At 50.9% G+C, this 19,381-nt stretch overlaps 1 long non-coding RNA gene across 1 annotated transcript; it reads left to right on the plus strand.

Moving 5' to 3' along the window:
- The first annotated feature begins 106 nt into the window (after positions 1–106).
- LOC125932972 (uncharacterized) lies at positions 107–18,857 on the plus strand. Its single transcript, XR_007460820.1, has 5 exons — positions 107–303; positions 3,101–3,213; positions 3,599–3,727; positions 17,601–17,690; positions 18,751–18,857. It is a non-coding gene; the product is annotated as an uncharacterized LOC125932972 (long non-coding RNA).
- The last annotated feature ends 524 nt before the right edge of the window (positions 18,858–19,381 follow it).

Below are 19,381 nucleotides of genomic sequence, written 5' to 3' on the forward strand. Positions count from 1 at the left end.
TCCCGAAAAAGCGGGGGACCCGTGCCCGGGGTGAAAACCAGAAGCCCCCCCCTTAACTCCCTGGGCCCCCGGGGGCCCCCCCTGCCTTTTTTTTTTTTTTTTTTTTTTTTTTTTTTTTTTTTTAGCAGCCGGGCTCTCCTGTTCTCCGTGGAAGGGGGAATTTATTTCATTACAGGGAGTTCTGGAGGGTGTGGGAGGCCAAGCTGGAGTGGGCTTTAAGGCTCTTTCCAGCTGTTCAAAGGCAGGAACTTGGGGCCTCTTTGGAATCTATATCTGAGCTAAACAAGATGGCGCACAGAGAAGGTGAGTAAAGAGAGATTGAAAGGGGACTATTTACAAGGTGCAGGCAAGGGGAACCCACAAGCGGTGCTGAAGGACCTTGGGAGTGCACAGTGGGAGCTGTTAGCACCCTCTACCCAAAGGGGTGAGGGGAGGGAGATGTTACCAAAACCATTAGAACCGCAGTTCTGGGGCCCCCCGTCCCCCGCAGCCACAGTCAAAGCTTGTCTGGACGGGGTGGGGGAACCCCGAGAATCAGTACCTTCCCCGCTCTCACTCCCACACCCGAATGGCTGCCCTTAGCCGCAACACAGAGAGCACGGAAGAAAGTAAGGGTGAGGGAGCGGCTCCTGGGGACAGCCTTCCAGGGCTTGGAAGAGGGTGGACGAGGGCAGGGGCTGTAGCCAGAGGGGAAAATCAGGAATAGCTAGTGTAGGACCCGACACCTGAGAACGGCCAAGTGCCACCACTTCGGGGAACAGACTGGAGGGAGGCCAGCTGCTCGGTTCCTTCAGTGTGGCCGTGGGCTAGCAGCTTGGGTCACTGGGCAGCTCTAGAAGAAGAACACAGGCCCTCTTTCCATCCACTCTTTGTTGGGGTTGTTACAAATATGACAGAGTGCATATGCATACAGACCCCCAGACATATGTGCGCGCGCACACACAGACACACACACACACGCACCCCATCCTCCCGGCCTGCTGGTGAGTCAGGTGAGAGACGGCTCTAGGGAACCCAAGGAGCTGGCTGTTGACCAGATTTCTCTAGGCTCTCCTCATGACTGTGACTTGGTCCCCACATAGGAGGCCAAGAAGCAGACTCTGAGCTGCCCAGCAGTGGTGAGCCATGAGGCAGGGCCTGGTGAGGAGGGGTCGGTGGTCACACCTGTCCGTGGGGGGTACACTCGGGATTGTGTGGGTCCTTACTCAGCACCTGTGAGTACCCCATAGCCTTCCTTCTTGGAAGATACTCACTGAACGATTCTTTTTTATGCCCAGGCCCCAAAGAAGGCACGGAGTTTTAGTGAATGATAGATTCCTTTCTTCATTCATTCACGTATTTATTTAACAACTCTGTTTGGGAGCTGTCCCCAGACTAGTCTCACTGATCTTGCTCTGTTTGTGCTCAGTGCTGTGGTGAACAGGATGAGGGGCTTTGCTCTGCCAGACTTCTTTAGGGAGGAGACAGATATAAGCGGGCAGCAGGGAGTGGTTAAGGAGGGTGATGGGGTTGGGGGGTGCAGTGGGCGGTGGGACCTCACTGCCAGGGGGCCTGGCATGGGCTAAGGCATCAGAGGAGGGTCCCTGGAGAGGTGACAGCAGGATGAGAACGGAGGAATGGGCGAGAATGGGTCTGGCAAAGATGGTGGGGGTGAGAGGGGAAGCCTCGTATGTTCCAGCTACTAGACAAAGTCCACTTCGGTGGGACTGCGTGTGAGAGGCCGAAAGGCGAGTGGAGAAGCGGGAGAGGGCAGGGCCCCTCATACAGCCACCTGGAAAGATTTGTCCTGAGGTCAGTGGGGGGCCACTGGAGGGATTTTAGGGAGAAGAGGAGCACAATCAGATTTTGTTTTAAAATGTTGATTTATTTCTGAGAGAGCGTGAGTGGGGGAGGGGCAGAGAGAGAGTGGAGACAGGATCCAAAGTGGACTCTGAGCTGTCAGCACAGAGCCCGATGCAGGGCTCGAACTCACAAACCGTGAGATCATGACCTGAGCCAAAGTTGGACACTTAATGGACTGAGCCACCCAGGAGCCTCCAGATTTTTTGTTTGTTTGTTTGGAACGATCATTCTGACTGCACCTGGAGGCTAGTGGGGGGGGAGCCGGGCAGTAACCCAGAAGTGACAGTGGTCTGACCAGGGTGCTGACAGGACACTAGGGAAGCCAGGGCTCCTGCCTCCCCCACGGTTGCCCAAGGGCAGTGCCAGCCTCTGTGCAGACCGAGATACTGGGATTTCAGAGGGACCCTTGCTTGTGAAGTGCACCTCCGATCCCCCCACTCCCATCGTGGATTTCTCTGTCTTTACAGAGTGGTTCCTGGGCTCAGAGCTTCCTGCTCACGGTTCCGTGAAATCACCCCTTGGAGGGTGAACTCAGTTGCCTCGGTGCTGCGTAGAGGCCTCGTCTCTGGCTGGCTGGCTGTGAGGCCTCATCTGCACCCTCCCGTTTCTGAACCTTGGCTGCCTGGTGTGTACCACAGGCCAGGGAGGAAAGCACGCAGGCCGTGTGCACTGCCCAGCTGCCGAAGCCTAGGTTGTAATGTGAGCTCAGATGAGGGCCGGCAGGCATCCGGCACCCCAGGGATTCTGCTTGGAGTCCAGATAAAGCCCCAACACTGGGGCTGGCCCTGCTGGCTGCTGGGCCTGGCTTGTGCAGGCGTCTCCGGGAGAAAAGCCTTCTGTTTGCAAGGAGTTTGGGGAACTTGTGATTCGACCCCCCGTCTGCTCTGCCTGCCCCAAGAACTCTCAGCTACAAACTCACTGCTCCTGGGGGGGTCTTTTCCTAGATCTTCCACTTTGTTTGCTTGAGACCCAGTGCTTACACTTTCAACATTTCCTTTCTTGGGAGGGATCTGTCTCTCTCAGGAGTTCCCAGAGAGGGTGCCAGGTCTTGGTGGGAATGGGCTGGTGTCCCTGAGAAGGGCATTTTTATTTTTATTTTATTTTATTTTACTTTATTTTATTTTATTTTATTTTATTTTATTTTTTTAAGTTTATGTATTTATTTTGAGAGAGAGGGAGAGAGCACGCGTGTGCACCAGTGGGGGAGGGGCAGAGAGAGAGTACGAGAGAGCATCCTGAGCAGGCTCTGTGTGGACAGATCGACACAAGGCTCCATCCCACAAACCGTGAGATCATGACCTAAGCCAAAATCAAGAGTTGGAAGCTTAACCGACTGAGCCACCCAGGTGCCCCGGGAAGGGCATTTTAAAGGTAAGACTCTGGGGTTGGAAAGATGTGATTCCGATCCTGGTTCCATCACGTAGCTTTGATTGGAACCCTGCAAAGACGATCGAGCCTCTTTTTTTTTTTTATTGTAACCTGGAGATCATAATTGCTGGTGTTTGGGTGGGTTACCCAGGTCAGTGCCTGGCAGAGGCTGGAGGCTCGTGTGTGCCAGCCTTTCCCACTTCAGTGGGAGCTGGAGGCTTGTTCTTGGCTCGTGAAGCCGCTCTGGGCTGGGCCGCGCAGCGCTGGCCAGTTTGGAGGCGGCGGCGGGGGGGAGGGGGTCGGCGAGCAGCCTGCACTTAGAGCCAGTGTTTTAGGGTGACTTGTGACAAAGATTTGACCTCTCAGGCTCTTAACTCTCTCTTTCCAGCCTTCAGTAGAGCAAGAAAGTGGGACCGGATGAACTCTGAGGACCACGCGAGACCCAGGATGACCACAAAGGTCTGTAGCGAGGCGGCCCCGAAAGCAAGGTCTCCGGGCTCCCCTTGTTGTACCGCAGGTGAATTTTACTGTCTCCTGATTCTAACACTCTTGTTTCTGCTCCGTAACTCCTCAGGCGATTCTCCACGTAGAACGGTCTGCACACTCTCCCCCCGGCTGCCTCGCAAAATCACACCCAAACTTGAAAGCCAAGCTACGCCACAACTTTCTAATTTTAATAGAGGAAAGAGCCTGAGGTTTGGCATCAATTTTTCCAGGGCTTATACCTTGGGTCTGAGTCCCTGCCAACTTCCCTCCTTGTCCCCGAAGGTGGCAGATGCCCACATGGGGCTGCATGGTGAGGGGCTCCGGGTGCTGCAGAGAGGGGCTTCCCACCTCCTCCTCCAGGCACTGTGGGAGGAGCTTTTCGCCTCTCTTTCTACTCGTTCAAACGGGTTTGGAGCCAAGGGTTCGTGTCTTCACAACTCTACTGTGCCCGCTTCGTAGGGAACTCTTGGTCAGAAGAGCTTCAGGCGTAAAGCAAGAGGGGAACGTGAGAGACGTAGACATTTTGCTTTTGGAAAGAAGACATCTCCCCTTCCAGCACTCCCCACCCGCCTCCCCCCTTGCCTGCATGGTCTCCCAAGGTCTCCGGCAGCCGGGAAAGAGGAGCTTGGTTGTTGGTGTTAGATGGACATGGCTAGCACCGTAGCTCCATTCCTGGCTGTCTCTGTGACCTTGGACAGGGTGTTTCATTTTCCAGGGTTTCAGTGTCCTTCTCTGAAAAAGGGGTAAGACATTACCTGTTTCCACAGTGTCATGGCTGCAGGGCTGTCATGTCGTATCCACATGTTTGTCATGTTTTATCCCTGAGAGTGTGAGTTCCACCAGGCGAAGGGTTCGGTTTCCTGCTGAGTCCCAAGCTCTTCCAGCCCATAGTTGGTGTCCAATAGACCTTTGTCAGATGGATGAGTGAATGACACTTAATGTGATGGGGTGCGTCAAGGCAGTAGGTGGGACCATCGGGCACCATGCTGACACACGGAATCGTGGGTGCAGAGGTGAATACATACTGTCAGGAATGAAATAGGCACACCCTCTGTGTGACCCTCCCTCACAGGCATGCCTGCTGGGTAGGATGGAGCGGATTATGTTCTTGGAGAACAGGGGCAACAGTCTTTTGGGGAAGAGCCTGTCTCCAGCTTGATGAGGTTCTCTCTCCTAAAGGTCGTTAAGCAGAGGTGGATCTGGTAAAAGGGTTCCTTCTCTGGGCTAAGGCTGAATCAACTGAGATCTTTGGGTTTTCTGACCTCCCAAGAGCTGTAGTTCTGCTTGGTGCCTGAAATGACTAGAGAATGAAGGCAGGTACGCCAGGGTGTGTGGACAGACCTGAAGGGTGTAGACTCTGGGGCCTGAGGGTCATGGAGGGACCTCCAGAGAGAACACCTTTGTGCAGAGCCTTGTGGGATGGAGGTGTGTGTGTATATATATGGCGTATGCTATATAGATATAACTATATATGGTATATGGTATATATGATATGTATACATCTCGTATCCAGTGGGATAAGTGATTGGGGATGTGGAAAGGGTTTCAGCTTTTAAACCCAGAGAGATGATATATTTAGTCAGGGTTCTCCAGAGAAACAGAACCAACAGGATGTGTGCATGTATACGTTTTTCTCTCTATATCATCTCTCTCTCTTCTTTCTCTCTCTCTCTGTTTTATCTCTCTCTCTTTCTCCATATGTATGTATGTATGAATGTATTTATGCATGTATGTATCATCATTTATCATATGGATTTATTTTAGAGAATTGGCTGACACATTTGTGGAGGCTGGCAATTCCAAAATTTGCAGGGTAGGCTGGCGGGCTGGAAGCCCCAGGAAGAGATGTAGTTCGAGTCCAAAGGTAGTCTGCTGGCAGAATTCCCTCTTGCTTGGGGGAGGTCAGTCTTTCTCTACTGAGGCCCTCAACTGACTGGATGAGGCCCACCACATTATGGCAGGCTAACTGCTTTACTCAAAGTCTACTGATCTAAATGTTAATCTCATCTAAAAATGCCTTCACAGAAACATCTTGAGCAATGTTTGACCAAGTATCTGGGGCTAGCCAGATAGCCAAGTTGACCGTCATAAAATTAACCATCACAGATGGGTTTAAAACAAAACTCTGATCTAGAAGTTTGTACTCAGAGCAATGAAGTTGGGGGAGGGGCAGGTGTTCCTGTGCCAGCTGTTAGTTAGCCCATGTACGAAAGGTGGTTTCAGCTCAGTAAGACTAGCCCTGACTCAATGGGGAAGGACAAGAAAGGGGTCAGAAGTAATCAGTTTATGTGATTCAGTGTTTCACAGTCACATTCATGGCGATCCCCTGTGTGTACAAGAGCACACCCCAGCCTTTATTTTGCTCTCTGGATGACTCAACTTCATGCTACTCCCTGTGGAGACTGTGAGGGGAGAGCCTCAAAGTCAGGGGCACTTTGTGCATGCGTGAGTAGCCACTTCTGGGTTACTATTATGTGGCTTGGACCTGGCAGGGTTTGGGCCTTCTGATCACTCTCATTGATCTTCACGCAGCCCTGGGATGAACTCACTGTTCACGGTATTGGTCCTGAACCACTCACTGCAATTCACCTGCCCAACACTGTCACGTCTTACTCTTGATTGTCCAGGTGACCAATGTGGTCACTCGTTTTGTCATTTTTAAATTTGTTTTGTTTTGGATTTGGCACATGCTGTTGTCTTCTGAGCCTTGGATGTTCTTGATAATGTTGATGATGATGATACTTGCTCAGTAATGGTGATGACTGCTCTCTGTCCCAGCAACGCATAAGAGAACGTCTTGGACGTGCCTCTCTGACCCGGTCCCTAGGAGGGTGACAGGCATGACTCATACTCTGCTGATCATAGCTTTGCAGATGAGGCCTGCACGGCCCTCATGGGGGAGGACCATGGTAACAGTGGAGGGGGGCAGTAGATACAGGGTAATCTTTGCTAGGTATCACCTCCAAGTTCTTTATGGGGTTGGACACTTTGTTTGACCTTCTTCATATCCCCGGCTTTCCCAGCGCACTCCCAGGAATCTCTCTACACTGGAGCAGAGAGAACAAAGGTGATGGTTTCTATTTGTAGCTCACCAAGGTCATGTGTATGATGATGTCAACATGTGAAAATTGATCTATTTATTATAAATCCTGTGGTGAACATTTGTGGTTTGCCTCCCCAGACCCTATTTCCTCCTCTGCTTCCCCCCACCCCAGTCTGTGTTTGGATACTTCCCTCTTACCACTCTTAGTCTGCAGGGTTGGTGTGGGGCTCCAAGGTAGTCATAGGAGCTAAGCCCAGACCTGTAGGCTACAGTGTATGTCCTACCCTAACTGCAGTGACCAGGTCATTGTCTTAGTCCATTCAGTCCCCTGCTACATAGACTATGATACTATACACAGCGTGGCTTATAAACAACAGAGATTTATTTCTCACAGTTCTTGGGGCTGGGAAGTTCAAGATCAGGGTGTCAGCATGGTTGAGTGAGGACCGTCTTCCATGTTGAAGACTTTGTTTTATCCTCGTATGGCAGATGGGGCAAGGAACTCTCTGAGGTCTCTTTTATAAGAAGATTGTCTTCTTACAATTTGATTTATAATGGGATTTTCTAATCCCATTCATGAGGGCTCTACCCTCATGACCTACGCACCTCCCATTGGCCCTACCTCCTGTGAAGGCCCCACCTCCCCTACCATCACAATGGGGGGTTAGGATTTCAACATACAAATTTTGAGGGGGACATGAACATTCAGATGATGGCAGTTATTGTCCCATCCTTGAATTAGTCAGAACCAGTGAGATGCCAGAAGACGTTTGCTGGAATTGTTGGGAGAGAGGTAGGTGTACTTTTTGACTGGACCTGTTGAGTCCATCTGTCACCTGGGAGGGACCATGGTAGTTAGAAGAGCTCTGAAAGAGATGGAGCCTTGATGATACCAATTTAGCCCTTAATTCAGATGTGTGTGAAATAAGACTTAACCTCTAGATTAAAAAAAAAAAAAATTTCATTTGGCTTAAAGTGACAGATTTTTCTGTTACTTGCAACCAACAAAAACCTAATGGATATAGCCCTGTGACCTTTGGGTCAAAATCACCTCATCCATATTCTGAAAGGTTGCATGACTTTGAAGTGAGTTTACTTGTTTTGTTTTACTTCTTTTGTAAGTGCCACTTCGTCCTTATGTTCTGATCAATTCTGCAGTTCCAACTGTGTTGACACTGCTCTTGGTTTTCAACAGCGTTACATAGTTCTTTGAACTTGTGTGGAGGCCATCATTTCAAATTCAGAGATTCATAACCCACATGCTATGGGAGCCTACAGACCACGTATATAGGGCTAGTGGGTACAACTCCTCAGATGAGTTGGGAGGAGCTGTCATTCATTGATTCTTGGAATTCTTTCATGCTGTGAGTAGGAGGCAGAAGACTCCTGGTCACCTGGACTTCCAGTTCTGGGGTCGAGTTTACCCTTCATGTGTTTCTGATGAGGACAGAACAGTTGTTCTCACAGCAGTTTCCTGCCTGAGCAAATTGTCTGACACAGTCATCATTACCAAAAGCAATCAAGTTCATGGCCCAAATCCCAACTGTCCCCAAACAGGAGCTGTTGTCACTCTGATTTATTTCATGGCTAAACCTTCCAGGAACTGGGTTTAGAGATTGTTGAAATGTGGATGCATTTTTTTGTTGTTGTTGTTGAGTTTTGGGGATATTCTTCTTTGATCTGGTTGGCAAAATGAAACCATATGAGCTAAGAGCGTGGGTGGTTTGGGCTTCTAGCTTTCTGTGCTTACGTTCTCCCTTTTTACACACTTGTATAGATGTGAGCCTTCGAAACTGTGCATTGGCGATTGGGCATGAATCTTATAAGTGTCATTTTATGTCTGTAAATCGGTTGTGTGTAATGTGAGTCCAGTGAGAAATTAAAGAGTGTTGTGGTCAAGAGTACGTACTCTGTGCTCCTTATAAGTGACGCCATACCAGAAAGAGAAAAGTCTGAAGTCTACATTCATTCATCTTGTCTTTCCGAGACAAGCTGGGGTGTCACCAGCTCCACCCATTCCTCTATGTTTCTATCCCCCCACTTATGATCTTTCCAGACTGCTTAATTCTACCACCTAGTGGGATGAATCCTAGATCTTTATCTTGCCATGTTATTTGAGGTGGTGGTGGTGGTGGGGTCTATGTATGCCTTTCCTTTCTCTCCAACTAACCTGAAATGGCTGGGTGGGTCAAGGCTGTGCCTTATTTCTCTACAAAGCAACCTCTCCTGCCCCCACCTGGCATCTATCGCAGTGCCCTGCATAAAGAGGGTATTTGGTATGGCTTTGTTGACCCTAGGATCTTTTCTGCCATGGGGATAGGTGAGGGTCAATGAGTGTGAAGAAAGAGCCTGAGGAGAGCAGTTAGACATGGGAGGGGAGGTGTAGGTCGGGTGGCCGAAAGAGAAGGGAAGTGGTCAGTGACAGAAGGAAGTTAACTCCTCCGCCATTGTCTAGTCTGTGTTAATGTGCCCCATTGGCTGCACTGAGCCCCCAGTAAAGTGAGCCTGGGCTTGTAACTTGAAGTGAAGCTGGGGACATGGATGCAAAAGTGACCACAGCCTCGTAAACAAGGTGAATTGACCTGCCGATGTGGTAACACTTCCCCTAGGCCAGTCCTATTAGTGGTCTGTGTCCTAAACCATGAGGTGTGAGTAACATGGCAGGGCTACTGGCCACAGAGCAGTGGACAAAGGGCTTGCCCTTGCCCTTCTTGGGCAGAGAGTGTGGAAGGCATCTGGAATTGGTCCCTGACCCTCCGTCATCTGCAGCCTTATCATAAAGATCTCATGAGCACAGAGATCTTGTAGATCCCAGCCCTGTTTCCAAAGCAGCTGCGTTGAAATGGGACTTCATCCCTCTACTACCTCTGCCCCAGTGTGACCAATCGTCCCCCTCTGGGAGCCACCCTTCACCCTTAGGCCCTGTGCTCGGTTGTTGACCAGGGAAGAACAAGAGGAATAGCCCTGCCCTCCTCCTCCAATCTGAGATGGCCTGGAGGGTTCTCTTAGATGCTGGATCCCAGACTCGCCTACGTGCATGTGTGTACGTCGTGTGAGAGAGACAGAGCAAGAGAGGGTGACTTAAAGTTGAACAGGAATAGGGGCCAGTCACAGGCAGAAAGTCACAGGGAGCACTTCCTCTGTCTCTGCTGTCCTAGGCCCAGCCCTGGGGATGGTGACTCTCCTGGCACAAGATGTCCTGAGCAGGAGAGAAGCACAGAGGGCCCAGGCACTTGGAGGGCTCCTCCCTTCCAGCAGTGAGCAGTGTGCTTCAGGGAGAGAAGCCCATGAATGACAGCTTTTCCTTGCTTACCAAGTGTGTGGCCTTAAACAGGCAGCCGGGCCTTGGCTTCTGAGCCGAGCCCCAGGCTCTGTGAGAGGCCCCGGTGCCCCCACTTACTATCCCCATGACTTGGGCACATCATCTCCCTTTGCTTTGTCTCAGCTTCCTCATCTGTAAACTCGGTATCCTACCATCACCCCTGCAGGTAAGTCAGATGCGACCGTGAATGGGGCAGCACTTTGCAAACTGTAATGTTCCTGCCACAAAGCAGGTGATAGACCACAGGGACCCCATGCTGCGGTGCTGGGGCTCTGCAGAGGACATGGGGACAGGGAAGGCTGCTCTGAGGAAGGCAGTCTGGTCCACATAGGAGTCTTAAATCTTTGTCCCTTTGCAGTGGGCCATGAGAAATCAGGAGCTCAGCTGGGCTTTGGGGCAGTGAGTGTAGGTGGCTGCAGTGGATGGAAAAACAGGCAGAGGGACCTTGTCTCTTGTTGCTTCCAATTTATCTAGTCACTTGCTCCTCTTCTCAGAGCTGAGTCCTTCCTAAACTGTAGCAGGAACCATGGGGGCCCTAGGACCTTCAAGTGTGAAATTTTTATGGAGGTGGTGCTTGGGGACTCGGGAAGAAAAGCAGCCCTCTGGCATTGTCTCAGTCTTGGCCGCCCCTAAAAATACGATGTGATGCAGCTAATGAGAAAGCACGACAGGCCTGGCTCAGCATGACCTAATATAGCCTGGCATTCAAGCCCGAACCAGGACGTAAATGGGGACTTGAAATTGAAAACACAAGATGTCTCCAATGGGATGGCAGGGAGCCCGCTGTGATCTCGATGGCAGGGCACACAATGGGGGTCTGAGTAGAGGTCCCTGGAGGCTCTGCTGGGTTTACTGGTGTGAATGGGGTTGGGACTCAGTGGAGAGCACCCGCCTGCAGCCTCTTGCCTACTTTTTGGCGAGTGGGTCAGCATCAGGTTGATCAGCCCAGTTAACTCTTGTGGGGAGTAGTGATGGGCTCTGTGCCACCAGGTTATAAACTCCATCATGCCAACCCTTTAGAGAGCAGCACAGACCAGCCCCCCCGCTGCTCTCTGGCCCTGTAGACACCCCAGCTAGCCTGGTTTTTGCCCTACATTAAATCTCTGAGAGACTCTGGCACAGCCCTCGGACAGTGGGCCACCTTGGACAGTGGATCGAAGCTAGCCTTCAGTGTAGAAACATCATGGCGGCAACACCAAAGTCTTGTTCTTCCTCTTCCTCCCTCCTTCTGCACTGACATGGTCCCACCGCTCAGCCTTGAAGCCAGAGGGCTCAGTGTGGCTCTGCGCTGACTTGTGATTCGGGCCTGGGGAAGGGGAGTGGGGTAAAACATGGCAGGGAAGAAGCAAGGCTTTGAGTGACCGACTCACCCTGTTTGCCCAAGACTCCTGGTTTTGATGCTGAAATTTTTCCTAAATTTCAGGAAACCTCTCAGGCCCATGGAAGCCAGGATGGTTGGTTATCCTACTGCATCACCTCTCCCCCTCCCCAAACCTGCTCATCATAGGAGCCCAGCGTACCCTCGGCACTGGTGTCCTATGTGACTCACCTAAGGTCATGGGGCTGCCAGCTGGCAGAGCAAGGACTTGAATCCAGGGCCCCTGACTACAAGTTCAGGGCTCTTTGCACCGCCCCCTCCCCTGCCCCCTGCTTTTCTCACGTCGCTTGTGAGCTCTCTCCAAAGATCTTGGCCAAGGCCTTTCCCTAGGATGGAAGTGATGGTGAAACAGCAGAAGGAGGGAACAGAGAAGAACTGGTCACCCTGAGGGAAGGGGTCAAAGGCTCAGGGCTAGAGGACCCCAAGAGGGGAAGGACTCAATCTCTGCCCTTAGGAATTTGACACTCTGGTTGGAAAGGTGCAGCGGGCTTGCCCGTGGGTGCCTGGCCCACATGCCACTCGAGGACACCTCTGCACACCTACCAGGAAACAATAGATAAAGGGTGTGGCTTCCCAAGATTGCATTACTCTCCCTTAAAGATTATTCGTTCAACAAATATTGATTGAATATCTGTTCTTAAACATGTTGTTCAGTCTGTCTGGAACACACTCTTCCCCTCCTTCCTCCTTTATCTCTGCCTCATCCCCACACCCAATTCCATCCATTCCTCAGCCCTTAGTTTAATAGATAATATTTATTGAACACTTAGTCTGAAGCATGTTGTACTATATAACTCATATAATCCCCATGAAAACTGTATGAAGCTGTTGCACCCATTTCATAGATGAGGAAACTGAGTGGTTAACTGGCTTGCCCAGGGATACACAGACCTTAACTGTTAGGCTGGAGTACAGTCTGGCTTATGCTGTCCATGGAAGGAACGCTTTCCTGATCCCTGCCTTCCTGCTTCCAGAGCCTCCATGGTTATTCCCTGTTGGAACACTCATCGAGGAGCTATGCAATGCCTCCTGTCCTTGTCTGTTTTCCCCCTGGGACAGTTCCTGAAGGGCTGGAATCCTTCTTGCTTTATCCCAAGGTCTAGGCATTTAAAAGGAGCCTAGGGGTGCCTGGGTGGCTCAGTCGGTTGAGCGTCCAACTCTTGATTTCAGCTCAGGTCATGATCCCAGGGTCATGGGATCAAGCTCCATGTTGGGTACTGTGCTTAGTGTGGAGCATGCTTAAGATTCTCTCTCTCTCTCTCTCTCTCTGTCTCTTTCTCTGCCCCTTCCCCACTCTCAAATTAAAAAAAAAAAACGATCCTAGTAAATACCTGTTGAATGAATAAATGCATGAGTTGATGGATGAATGAATGATTTCCTTCAGTGGCTGAAGGAGCTCTGAGGCTGAGGTTCTCAGCGAAGGCTTTTGTTCTGTCACTGTGGGGCACCACACACTGGCGGTGCTGAGCCAGGGGATGCTTGATGTCCCAGGATAAACATGACCCTCCTTTCTGGAGTAAGATTGGGGAGCAAACTGATTTTTAAATGCTAACACAAAGTTGGCTTTTTTTTTTTTTTTTTTTTTGTAGGGGATATTTTCATGAATTTTTGGGATAAGACTGAGATTTGGAGGAAATTTTGTGCTGTGGTAGCCTCTATAGGCAGGTCTCAGATCTGACCCTCCCACCCCATTGTAATTTCTCCTCTGCTGTTGGGGGTGCTTTGGCAAAAAAACTTTGGAAAATGCTGCTTAGGGGAGTAGCTAGAACCCAGGGCACAGGGGCCCCTTGACTCCATGTGGGGGGAATGGCGGTGTTCTGGGGAGGGGCTTGGCCAGGAGCGGAGGCCTGAGATTGAAATAGGCTCCAACTCTCTGCTCCCAGGGCCTGGTGAGCAGACAGACTGTGAATGGCTTTGGCTTTGAGTGCGCCAATATCTGTTGAAATAAATGCTTCATAGCCACATCCTGAAGTGCCACTACAGCCTCTTGGAAAACCTCACACTATTTTTAGTCCCTGTAGCTCAAGAAAATGCCTTCTCTTTTCCTCCCCACAAGCCAATTCATTGTTGATTTTGTCCGGGTCTTAAAACCCCGTTCTCCTTTTTAGCTATAAGTGAAACCATCAGCAGTCGGGTTGAATTTCCTGTCCCTTTCTATTTTCATATCTTGTGTTACTTGTTCACGTGGGAAAAATCCAGCCATCTCCCCATGTTGGGCCCTGTGCAACCTGGCTTCGCATGTAGCCGTGTGATTGCACTGAGTCACGGGGTGGGGGTGGGGGGCACACGTGAACGATGGAGCATCAGGACTTAGGGTTCAAGGAGCCTGAAGGTGGCATGACTGGGGCTTGACACAGGGCTTGTTTATCTCATAAAGCGTCTCCAAGGAGAAGAGGAGGAACCGGGGCCTTCCAGGCTGCGAGGAGTGAAAGGGGTGCCTTTCTGCCTCGGAAGAATTCGCTCTGATTCAACAAGAACACTAGGAGACGCTGGGCGGTCATGGTCCTTTGCAGTTTATGAAGGCTTTTTTTGCACTGTTTATATGTCCATTACTATGAGAGGGAAACGAACAGAACACTGTGGGAAAACAGACGATGGAGGGGCAGATTCCTTGTGGGGGTCAGGGAAGACTTCACAGGGGAAGGGACATACAGGGCTGGGTCTAAAAAAAAAGAAGAAAGGGAGAGATGTTCCAGGGAACATCACCGGCAGTCGCAAGGAGCTCTAAAAGAACATGTGTTGATAAGACTGGGGAGAAGAGTTGACCCTGAATTTGAAGGGCCACATGTGTTGTTGCCGGTGGTGGGGAGCTGGTGTCTATTTTGTAGGAAGTTCACAGTGGAAGCTGGGCAGAGGCCAGAGCATTCTGGAACGTGTAGGGCTCTGTGCTGGGCACAGCATATTGGACTCCTGTATAAGACCATTGACCTGTTATTTTATTTTATTTTATTTATTTTTTTTTAAAAGTTTTTAACGTTTATTTATTTTTGAGACAGAGCATGAATGGGGGAGGGTCAGAGAGAGAGGGAGACACAGAATCTGAAACAGGCTCCAGGCTCTGAGCTGTCGGCACAGAGCCTGACGCGGGGCTCGAACTCACGGACTGTGAGATCGTGACCTGAGCCGAAGTCGGACGCTCAACCGACTGAGCCACCCAGGTGCCCCTGACCTGTTATTTTAAAGGTCTTATGACTACAGAGTGGCCAGGTAGGGGTAAGGAAATTTAATTTAATCCCCAAATAGGGGACAGAACAGGTGCCACCCCTCCTTCATCCCATGCCCGTAGCAGGTACTACTAACCGATCACAGGATCATCCTCATCCCACAATTGAGGAAACAGATAGAGGTGGAAAGGTGGGCCCAGGGCTCCACCAGATAGGAAACAACAGAGCCAGGACTGCTGTCCACAAAGAGAGGGGTAGTGACTGACAGGCCCTGGGTTCAGACGAACCTATGTGTACAAACAGGTTTTTCCATTTACTGGTTGAGTGTCTACATGGTCACTTATCTTCTCTGTGCCACAGTCTCCCCAGCTGTAAAATGGGGATAATAAACTCCCTTTATAGGCTGGCTGGAATGGGATATGTTAAGTGTGAGTTCAGAGCCAGACATGTATTATGTGCTCAATAAATGGCAGCTATTAGTAATATTAATGATACTATTGTTTCTCACTGCTGACATACCGTCTTTCTATATATCTTGCCCAACGTTCCGCCCTGTCCTCATTGCAGGGGCCCCGTCTTCTCTATCTTTCAACACGCTAACAAATAGGCTGGGTGGGAAGTTCTTTAAATAGTCATGGTACAGACAGATAGATGCATGCCTGCTTTGATGTCTCTGTTTGATTCTGGGTGGACCAAGAGACCGCTTTGTCCTTTCAGCAGTAAAGGACGAAGAGGAAACACAGCTGCAAGGGGCTGGGATCTGACCTAAGGTTTCTGTGCAATCACTTGGGTTTCTAAGAAGGGAATTATCTCGGGACCTTAGCAATATTAACACGTGGCCAGCCAGGCAGCTGCCTAGAGCCCCATCTGTAAGAGGGGACACCGAAACCCCACTGGAAATGTCATATGATGAGGCATATTTAACAGAGTTGCTTTCAGGGAAAGTCCTATGAATATTGGAAGATTTTTCTGGATAAGCTCTTTGGGATAGGGAGTGTTCTCAATGGTGCACACTGAATATGTAAGATGGTCCCTACACCGGATGGAGACAACTCTCTGGTGAGCTTTCAATTTCCTGGGTACATTTGGGGCCAGAGCTGAATGGTTTAGGGCAGGGGAGGAGAGGCTGAGGACCACCACCTGGGTCCTCCCTGATCTCTTCTGCATTATGGAGGAGTTAGGCTTTTTTTTTTTTTAATGTTTATTTTTGAGAGAGAAAGAGTACAACATGGAAGGGGCAGAGAGAGGGGGACAGAGGATCCAAAGTGGGCTCTGCACTGACAGCAGGGAGCCCAGTGCGGGGTTTGAACTCACGAACTGTGAGGTCATGATCTGAGCTAAAGTTGGTCGCTTAACCGACTGAGCCACCCAGGTGCCCCGGAGGAGTTAGTGTTTAAGGGGCACCTAAATATTTGCCAGCCTGGGGCAGCCAGCTCTGCTTGGTACCTTCCAGGGCAGCACAGGCCTCAGGGCCCAAGGGACTGCTGTGGGCTCTCGATGGAGGGCCCTCCATGGGAAGCGGGAACCTCCTTCCACCAGGGTTGCAGGGGTCTCTGTCTGGAGCCTGGTCAGAAGCAGGAAAACTGGGAAAGGGGAGGAAAGAGGGGTGCCGGGCACACATTCTCCTGCTTTGATGTCATTCACCGAGCGTGTGCAGCCCCAGCCCGTGCCAGGCAGATGTTGCAGGAAGTGCTGGAGCTCACCTGGTCACGTGAGAAGAAAACAGGCCCCATCAGGAATTCAGGTGGCCCAGGGAAGTGGGCCAGTGAGTGTGTGCCCTGAAGGCCACTGACCCCGAGGCAGAGGCTGAGCCAGTTTCTTGCCAGGATCTGCTTGTAATTTAACAGGCCCGAGGGCTGACTGTGGGCAGGAGGGGTGGCCTGGCCTGGCTCCCCCGCGTGCAAACGCTTCACACTTTACTTCTTGCTGGAACAGCAACCTCCCTGCCACTGTTAAGAACGAGTGATGACTCTAAGTGTCTGGGCCTCCCCATGGGCTACGAGGGCCGTCCAGCTAGCGCTCCTGTTACCTGGACACTCCTAGAGCGAGTGAACCGAGGCCCAGACAACACAGCCAGCACATGCGAAGCCCCTGCTGTGTGTGCCCGGTACCCTATTATTGGCTTGTACTGCACACCATCTTTAATCCTCAGGACAAGCCTGCAGCATCGGTTGTTAGAGCCCGCATTTCTCCAGAGGAGGAAACTGAGGTTCAGGTTAAGGACTTAGCCCCAGGTTGGCCAGGGACCCTGCCCTGGTCTGGAAAGAGCCTCCCGTGGAGGACCTACAGCTATATCGGTGATGATGGATGAGCCTTCTATTGCATGGAGTGGCCCTGCCTGAGGGGTCCTGGTAGGGTTTGCAGAATCCACCCCTCCTTAGGTCAGAGAACTAGCATGCGTAGTAAGCCCAGCCAGGCGATGGGGTTGTCAGCCTGTTAGGGACCCAATGGGGTTTTGTACACCAAAGTGAGAGGGAAGCAAATACTGGTTATTCACAGTGCCCAGCAAGGAAAGGGGGCGGGGCCCCTTCACACAGCGCCTTGCAGGCTGTTCTCTTCTGGGGATATGGGGGTCTGAAACACCAGGACCATATCTTTCCTTCTGCTTCTTGGGGTGGGGCAGAGGAAGCGGGAGAAGAAAAGGCAGGCCCTGGGCAAGGGTCAAGCACAGAGAAGGGAGGATCAAAAGGCCAACGTGGTATTTGCTTGTCCCATTTGCTTGCCAAAGGCCACGGGGAAGCTGACTGGCAGCTGGGGCACAAAGCCCAAATCGTCCTCAGAACTTAAGTCCTACTGGCATTCTGGAATTCTCCAGGGGGAAAGGGCAGGGGGGAAGGGCTTGGATGGATCCTCACTTCTTTCCTAGCCAAGGGAAGAGTGGCCTTCTTGGGCCACATAAGGCAGATGGCTACCCTGCCCCCTGCACCCTCCGGGAACCCCAACTAGATGATTTCTTGTTTACATCAGCCTTTTTGCAACTCTCTTCTCGTTCTGCAGGCAAAAGCGGAAATTGGAAGGCAAGCCCTGTGATGGCGAGGACTTGAAAATTGCTTCTAATTTCCAAGTGTGTGCCAGAGAGAGAGACAGGTGCGTGATGATTACTGTGCGATTCTGCCGCTTTGTAGGAAAATTAATCCCGAGGTACTTCTTTTAAAAGTACTTTCTCAAGGTTGTGAACTTGATTCTTCTCCACCAACACCTTGTATTTATTTTGAATACTTCTTGGGGACTTTTACATTAAGCTTTCCTAGCTGGTGCTGCTTGCTTTAGCCTAATGTCAATGTTCGGTTTTATTTTCCTGGGACAAGAATGGCAAATATACCTGATTTTTCATGTGCCACCTCAGCTAAATGGGGGGTGGTGACCCGGAGCTCTGCCTTGGGAAGAAATCTGTGGCTGAGACCAGACTCAGCAGGAAATAGTTCTGTGATCGATTAGTAATACCTACCATGGGCATGGAATAGAGGAACGGTAGCACCTGTTCTCTCCCCTATTTGGGGGTTAAATTTCCTCACCCCTACTTGGCCAGTCTATAGCCATAAAACTTTTAAAATAAAAGGTTAAGAGGTCCATGGTCTCATACAGGAGTCCGGTATGCTGTGTCTGTCACAGAGCCCTACACACTCCAGAATGCTCTGGCCTCCGTTCGGCTTCCACTGTGAGCTTCCTACAAAATAGACACCAGCTCCCCACCGCCGGCAACAACACATGTGGCCCTTCAAATTCAGGGTCAACTCTTCTCCCCAGTCTTATCAACACATGTTCTTTTAGAGCTCCTTGTCTGGAACATCTCTCCCTTTCTTCTTAACTTTTTAGACTCAGCCCTACAAGTCCCTTCCTCTGCGAAGTCTTCCCTGACCCCCACATGGAATCTGCCCCTCCATCCTCTGTTTTCCCACAGTCTTCTGTTCACCTTCCTGTTATAGAAGTGGCTATAGAAGCAGACAAGTCAAGACACAGCAGGCTGCCCCGTGTTAGCCCAGGGGCCGCCACAGGGCGGGGACCGCAGTGTGGCTCTGCAGTGTGGCCCCGCCCCCTTCTCCCAGAAGAGGCTGGGGGAAGGTTTATGGAGGGCGCCAACGTGAGGGTGCAGGAACTCTGGGATGTGTTGGGAAGTGACTTGAATTTTTATCCCCATTTGTTCCAGCCTGCCAAGGACACGGCCTAAGTCACCCTCCTTGTAATGAGAGAAGAGGAGGAAGAGCGGTGATTAAATGTGCTTGATAAAACTTCTCTATTTCGTGTTTGGAATAAAAAAGGGAAGGTTGAGATAAAGGAGTGCTTGTTTGGTGTCGTTCATGACACGGCTGAGCCAAGCAGGGCAGGGCCAGTGTCTCTAATCCTCCCCTGGTGAGCACAGGGGTGGGGCAGCTGGCACCCAGCTGGGCCGTGGGACAGAGATTGGAAGGGCCTTTGCCACCAGTGGGAGGGTGGCAGTGGTGTCACAGAGGAGAAGCCAGAGCCAAGACGTGAGGACTCCCCATGGGTCCCATACTCTGAGCACCTCACCTGTGGTTCCTTAGCTCTTCCACATGTCTGTGTGGACCATTGCCTTATGCCCTTAAGGGAAGCAACTTTCCTTGGAACTGGCTCCTGTGTCCATCTTGGTGGTGGACCCTTTGTCTCCTGGTCCCCACCCTCTGGCTCTCTAGGACTTTCAATGCCTCCATGGGTAATAAGCTACCTGAGCAAAAATGCTAGAGGTGTGGGGCTACTTACTAAAAGAAAGCCCCCCCCCACATCCCAGGCACCGCCTTGCTAGCTGTTTTGAGTCATGG

Source organism: Panthera uncia, chromosome D2, assembly GCF_023721935.1.
Source record: "Panthera uncia isolate 11264 chromosome D2, Puncia_PCG_1.0, whole genome shotgun sequence".
NCBI classification, from domain to species: Eukaryota; Metazoa; Chordata; class Mammalia; order Carnivora; family Felidae; genus Panthera; species Panthera uncia.